Below are 7,880 nucleotides of genomic sequence, written 5' to 3' on the forward strand. Positions count from 1 at the left end.
GCCGCTTCTGGGAAGATCCTACTATGTACGAGCGAAAATAGGTGGCATCTATTTCTACAGCTGCTATATTCCCCCGAGTGTGCTGCAAGGAGACTATGAAAGAATTCTCGATGAGCTAGTACGAGACGCCCTCACTACCACGCCAAACGTGATAGCAGGCGATTTCAACGCATGGGCAATTGAATGGGGTAGTAGCTCCACAAACAGACGGGGTAATGCTCTACTCAAAGCGTTTTCTGTGTTAGACGCCGTGCTGCTCAATACCGGCAGTAGAAATACTTTCGAAAAGAATGGACGGGGATCGATAATAGACATCACTTTCGCCAGCAGTACGCTAGTTCGATCTGCAAATTGGAAGGTGTGCGATTTCTACACGCATAGCGATCACCTGGCCATCTTGCTGGAAATCCGCGAACAAACACAAATTCGATCCAGCGTAAAAAATTGCGGAAAAAAGGATGGAAGGTGGAGACGTTCGATGAGGAAATCTTCAAACTTATGTTGGATGGGAACATAGATGGTGCGATCGACGTTGACCGACAGGCTGAAAAACTGGTGAAGCACATAAGCAAAGCCTGTGATGCTGCTATGTGTAGGAAAAGGCACAACATAACCCATCGGCCCGCATACTGGTGGAACGAGGAGATCAGCACATTGAGAAGCGAATGCCATAAAGCGAGACGCCTCTGCCAAAGGAGCCAAGGTACACCACACCATTCAAGATTGAGAGAAAGCTTTAAAAGAAAACGCAAAGAGCTCAAGAAGGCGATCAAAAGAAGTAAGTCTTCGAGTTTTAAAGAGCTATGTGAAAAGGTGGACGAGAATCCGTGGGGTGATGCTTATAAAATAGTGATGGCGAAAATCAGAGGGGGAAAAAGTCAAGCACCAACCTGTCCGATCCTCCTAGAAAAGGTGGTGAAAACACTTTTCCCAACGCAAGAACCACAATCGAATAGAACGATAACGACCATGATGGAATCTGCAATTGTAAGCGAGAAGGAGGTAATGGAAGTGGCAGAGAGATTTGGCAACGCAAAGGCTCCAGGACTTGATGGCATCCCGAACAAGGCACTGAAAATTGCCATCAGCCATAAAAAGAGGGCATTCGCCGAACTTTACACACGATGTCTGAATGAAGGAATTTTCCCGAAGGTATGGAAGAAACAGCGGCTGGTTCTGCTACAAAAGCCGAACAAACCGGCTGGAGAGCCGAGTGCGTATCGCCCACTCTGCATGATCGACACGATGGCAAAAATACTAGAAAGATTGATCTGCACACGACTAGAACGCCACCTAGAAGAAGAGTCTCCTGGGTTATCTGAAAACCAATTTGGATTCAGAAGGCATCGGTCCACTTTAGACGCAGTTGGAAAAGTGACGGACATTGCGGCCAAAGCCATAGAGGGCACCAGATGGATGTTTGGCAATAAAAAATACTGCGCAGTTGTTACGCTGGACGTGAAAAACGCTTTTAACTCGGCATACTGGCCACATATACTGAGAGCATTAGAGGCAAGAAACACCCCGGGGTATCTTCTGAGGACAATTAGCAGCTATCTGTCTGACAGGCTACTGCTGTACGATACCGATGCAGGTCCAAAAACCTACACGGTGACTGGTGGAGTACCACAAGGCTCCGTACTAGGTCCATTACTTTGGAATGTGCTGTACGACGGGGTGTTACGATTACCGCTGCCAAAAGAAGCACAGATAATTGGCTATGCGGACGATATTGCTGTAACGATAGTAGCTAAAGAACTCTTGCAAATACAGAGCATATGCAATGAGACCGTGTCGAAAATCAAAGACTGGCTTACGAGTAACAAGCTGCAGCTTGCGGGTGAAAAAACAGAGGCAGTGCTCATCACGAGCAGAAAAAGGCTAGAAACGGTCACATTGAACATTGATGGGTATAACGTTGTAACGCAAAATTCCTTGAGGTACCTTGGCGTTATGATCGATACGAGGCTCAATTTCAAGGCGCATATTGAAAAGGCCTGTGGTAAGGCGGCTAAAGTGACTGCGGCTCTGTCGAGGATCATGGCAAACATTGGTGGCCCAAGCCAAAGAAGGAGAACTCTGTTGGCCAAAGTTAGTCAGTCAATGCTTATGTACGCAGCTCCCATATGGGGGACAGCCCTGCGTCAAAAAACCTGTGTAAATATGGCAAAAGCTGCGTCCAGGTTATGTGCCCTGAGAGTTGCCTGTGCGTTTAGAACGGTGTCGCACGAGGCGAGTGCTATCATATCTGGTCTTATGCCACCGGATATAATGGCCTCTGAGTTAAGCAGAGTCTACCGCAAAACAAAAGCAATGAATAGGCGCCTAACGGTCGACGAGCGTAAAAAGGAGAGGAAGGCAAGTCTCGATGAGTGGCAAAAGCAATGGGATGCGGCAGATAAAGGAAGATGGACCCATAGATTAATTAAAAATGTATCAGCCTGGATTGACAGACAACACGGGGAGACAGATTTCTACTTAACGCAGTTCTTATCGGGCCATGGCTGTTTCAGGGAATACCTACACAAATTTGGCCACGATGACGAAACACAATGTTCCTTCTGCGGAAATGCCGCAGAAAACGCAGAGCACGTCTTTTTCACCTGCTCCAGGTATGTAGCAGAGAGAGAGACCATAGAAAAGCTGACAAATGAAAGCATAACGCCCGATAACATAGTGAGTCACATGCTGCGATCACAGCTGGTGTGGGCTAAAATGAAAGAGTGGACCGCAATAGCGCTCCTAGAACTTAGAACAAAAGAGAGGCAGCGAAGAAGCGTAAGACCACATGAATAACCCGAGCGGTAGGTCGTGAAGGGGCAGTTATCGCCCAGCTTGGTCCGGCGAAGTAGTGCCTAACGGCGGTCCCGCAGGTCCGACTACAAGCTACAGCAGCCGGAGTTAAGGGTTTAGTACGTAGGCATATTGTCTCGCAAGTCCAGAATAGGTAATTATTACTGTCTGGGCGTGGTCCCGAAAGAGGTGCACCCTAGCGGACAATATGAATCGTGCATGCTACCAGTCCCACCCTGGTAGTATCTTTAGAAGATTCCCCCTTCGGAAACAAAAAAAAAAAAAAAAAAAACACTCATATGAGCATGTGCAGATATACAAGATAGGATAGAAGATGTATGCCTTTTAACATCGTATACTATACAAATAAATATTTTTCTTACTAATAGAAATTAAAATAAAGAAAAATATTTATTTTTATAGTATACGATGTTAAAAGCAAAAAATTAAAAATTTATTCTGTCGGGATTCGAACCTGGGACCTATGTTAGCATCTTGACCTTCCAAGCGCTTACCACCAACACCACCATTGACAATTAGGTTGCGCTGACTTAAGTATGATGTGGTTATGATTGCAAGAAACATACGATGGGTTCTAATAATTTTGTTTAAGTATAAAATATACATACTTTGTAGAACATTTGCTTTCGCAATAAATTTATCACAGCAATACATATGCATAATATACATAACATTGCTGTGATGCCCTGAGAAGTATAGTCTTAATAAATTTATTTTTAATTTTTTGCTTACTAATAGAAATTAAATTTATCACAGCAATATTATGTATATGTATATTGCTGTGATAAATTTATTTTCTATTAGTAAGAAAAAAATATTTATTAGTATAGATTTTTCCAAAAGCACAGAAATGATTCTGTGAATTTATTCATTAAAATCGCCACTCAGAAGTCGTTTTATCCCTTGTAAGCGAGCGATTTTCTTAAATCTCACGCTCCCAGATAAAACCATATACCTCGTCCTCGTGGGTCAGTTTCAAAAACCACAGAAATGATTCTGTGTGATTCTGAAAGGCCAACGCAGAGTATTTCAACCAAAACATACGTAAAATAGTTGAGAATTCGCAGAAAGGCAAACGAAAGAAAAAGAACTATAACTTCAATAATGCACAAGCATACAAACATACATATGCGCACACATGTGAATAGTCACCTCGTCATCGCGGAGAATATGAAGAGACAGAAACATATGTATTTACGGCAGCGTTGTCCACTGCCTATGCGCACAATAGCGCACGGACAGTACCAGACACCTCACACCAACATGTCGCGACAAGTGTCTGTGAAAGCACGATTGTGCTACTGTATTCAAACTAAAAAAATAAATTTCGTTGAGATTCGATCGTATGTTTCTTGCATGCATAACCAAATCATACTTAAGTCAGCGCAACCTAAGAGTCAATGGTGGTGTTGGTGGCAAGCGCTTGGAAAGTCAAGATGTTAACACAGGTCACAGGTTCGAATCTCAACAGAATTTATTTTTAATTTTTTGCTTTTTAACATCGTATACTATACTAATAAATATTTTTCTTACTAATAGAAAATAAATGTATCACAGCAATATACATATACATAATATATATATACATATACATAATATATATATACATATACATAATATTGCTGTGATAAATTTAATTTCTATTAGTAAGAAAAATATTAATTTGTATAGTATACGATGTTAAAAGCAAAAAATTAAAAATTTATTCTGTCCAGATTCGAACCTGGGACCTGTGTTAGCATCTTGACCTTCCAAGCGCTTACCACCATTGATAATTACGTTGCGCTGACTTAAGTATGATTTGGTTATGAATGCAAGAAACATACGACGGGTTCTAATAATTTTGTTTAAGTATAAAATATACCTACTTTGTAGAACATTTGCTTTCGCAATAAATTTATCACAGCAATATACATATACATAATATGTATATACATATACATAACATTGTTATGATGCCCTGAGAAGTATAGTCTTAACAAATTTATTTTTAATTTTTTGCTTACTAATAGAAATTAAATTTATCACGTAAAATAGTTGAGAATTCGCAGAAATGAAAGACAAACGAAAGAAAAAGAAGTATAACTTCAATAATGCACAAGCATACAAACATACATATGCGCACACTTGTGAATATGTCACCAACCAAAAATTGAAACATTGTTCTACAAAAACAACAACAGCAACAGCATTGTGTTGTGTTGTCGTGTCGGCCGAGCTGTGCCGAAAGAAACGAACAAACGATCGCCGATTGTCACCGCTTCGCTTGCTGCTCGCACATCTCCGCAGACAAAGTTGCGTTACATTCATATGGATGGAGCGAGGTTGCGCAACTTTGCGTTACTTTTATATGGAAGGTTGCGCAACCAGAATCTATCGCAACCTTTTCCGGCGTCGTATAAGAAGTATAACTTCAAAAAGCAAAGAAATGAACAGCAGAAAAAACGAATGCCAACGAAACAAAGCGAATGAATCAGCAACAAGTGAGCAGACTGAAAAAAAGATTTTCATTAAAGGAAAATAGGCCAAGGAAGAAATGGCAAAACCAATCGTGAAATAAGAGCCAGCAGCAATATATCCCATGGCTTCCCAGCAGCTGTGTTTGCGGCATGCAGCAAGCCTAGTATTTGACCGAAAGAGCAGCAGGCATTTGGTCAACTTTGACTTTATTTTTGAAGGGCTTTTAAAGAAAAATCATATTTGATTTTTTTTTTAACGTTTTTTATATTTTGAAAAGATTAGTAAAGTGTTACCCTTTTACAAGATAACAAAAATGGGAAATCCTCACCCTGTTTTGACAAGAAGTGCAATTGGCGATGTATTGTTTTATTAGAAGTCACCAATATTATGTCCAATTTGCAGAGCGATTATTATAGATGCTCAACCAATTTTTTGTTAACATAGATAATATAACTTTTTTGTTTTTTTTTTTGTTAAAGAATTAAATTTTTTTGTTGTCTTTTTTTCGTGTTAAAGAACTGCAAAATTGCTAATATAATAATAAAATACGGTTGCTTAACATTTGCTAATTTATTCGATATATTGAAAAGAAAAAATATAAGTTTGGCGGTTCTGTGATTACTCTCCTTCGCGTCCCGCATTAAATACGAAGAATCTAATAGGAAATATAGAAATTAGAAATCACAAAAATACATACATATGTTATTTTTCCAATAAAAATATTTCTAAGGAACGAGATTGACATTACAAATAAAAAAAAAGTATTTTCTTTTTCTATAAGAAGCACTCTATGCTCCCGTGGTTTTGACAGGTATAGTAGTGCATTTGTATGTTTACTAAAACTTTGATCACTTTTTTCACACTTACAAGGTGCTTTCCTAAGTAAACAGGACTTTTTATACTCTCGCAACAAAGTTGCTAAAGAGAGTATTATAGTTTTGTTCACATAACGGTTGTTTGTAAGCACTAAAACTAAAAGAGTCAGATATAGGGTTATATATACCAAAGTGATCAGGGTGACGAGTAGAGGTGAAATCCGGATGTCTGTCTGTCCGTCCGTCCGTCTGTCCGTCCGTCCGTCTGTGCAAGCTGTAACTTGAGTAAAAATTGAGATATCATGATGAAACTTGGTACACGTATTTCTTGGCTCCATAAGAAGGTCAAGTTCGAAGATGGGCAAAATCAGTCCACTGCCACGCCCACAAAATGGCGGAAACCGAAAACCTATAAAGTGTCATAACTAAGCCATAAATGAAGATATTAAAGTGAAATTTAGCACAAAGGATCGCATTAGGGAGGAGCATATTTGGAAGTAATTTTTTTGGAAAAGTGGGCGTGGCCCCGCCCCCTACTAAGTTTTTTGTACATATCTCGGAAACTTCTATAGCTATGTCAACCAAACTCTATAGAGCCGTTTCCTTCAGGCATTTCCATATACAGTTCAAAAATGGAAGAAATCGGATAATAACCACGCCCACCTCCCATACAAAGGTTATGTTGAAAATCACTAAAAGTGCGTTAACCGACTAACAAAAAACGTCAGAAACACAAAATTTTACGGAAGAAATGGCAGAAGGAAGCTGCACCCAGACTTTTTTTTTTTTTAAATTAAAAATGGGCGTGGCGTCGCCCACTTATGGACCAAAAACCATAACTTAGGAACTACTCGACCGATTTCAATGAAATTCGGTATATAATATTTTTTTAACACCCTGATGACATATACTAAATATGGGCGAAATCGGTTCTCAACCACGCCTTCTTCCAATATAACGCTATTTTGAATTCCATCTGATGCCTTCTCTGTATAATATATACATTAGGAACCAATGATGATAGCGGAATAAAACCTTACACAAATACGGTATGTGAGCTGAGGTATCCCTTGTGGAAAAATTGTTGTGATCGGACTATAACTTTTCAAGGTCCCTGATATCGAACACGACGAGCTCAGTGCCCAACCTAACCTAACCTAATTTTTCACCGAAAATATCGGTAAATCTCTCAGAATTTAATTCTTATTAATTTTACAGCAAAATAAAAAAATATGTAAATGACGGATAATGAAATCTCGATTATCACTTTATCGTGCGAGAGTATAAAATGTTCGGTGACACCCGAACTTAGCCCTTCCTTACTTGTTGAATCTAGTTATTGCGGTTTAAGTGTCAGTATGTTTGTGTTATCAGCAAAAATTAGGTTCGAACAAAGAGCCAACATTAAATTATGTTTTAAAATTGGTAAAACTTTTACAGAAACGTTTCAATTGCTGAAACAAGTTTATGGCAATTATTGCTTATCCCATAGTAGAGTGCACGAGTGGTTTCAACGTTTTCATAGTGGTCGTGAGGACATAAATGACTGTCAACATGTGGGTTAATCCAAATCCGTGATCACCTGAAATTCCATCGAAACTGCGCATTAATTAATCAGAAATGAGCCAAAATCATCATTGATATTCATGGAAATGAAATTGAAGATCTTCAAAACATCGACTTATCGCATTTTGACCGAACATTTGGGCTTACGAAAGGTGTGTGCACGGTTTGTTCCGCACAAATTAACTGACAACCAAAAGTTTCTCAGAATCCATCATCATCTGTAAA

At 39.4% G+C, this 7,880-nt stretch overlaps 1 pseudogene; it reads right to left on the reverse strand.

The window, feature by feature from the left end:
* Positions 1 to 3,693: 3,693 nt before the first annotated feature.
* LOC125777913 (small nucleolar RNA U3) lies at positions 3,694 to 3,823 on the reverse strand (annotated as a pseudogene).
* Between the last annotated feature and the right edge of the window lie 4,057 nt (positions 3,824 to 7,880).

Source organism: Bactrocera dorsalis, chromosome 3 (genome assembly GCF_023373825.1).
Source record: "Bactrocera dorsalis isolate Fly_Bdor chromosome 3, ASM2337382v1, whole genome shotgun sequence".
Lineage (NCBI taxonomy): Eukaryota > Metazoa > Arthropoda > Insecta > Diptera > Tephritidae > Bactrocera > Bactrocera dorsalis.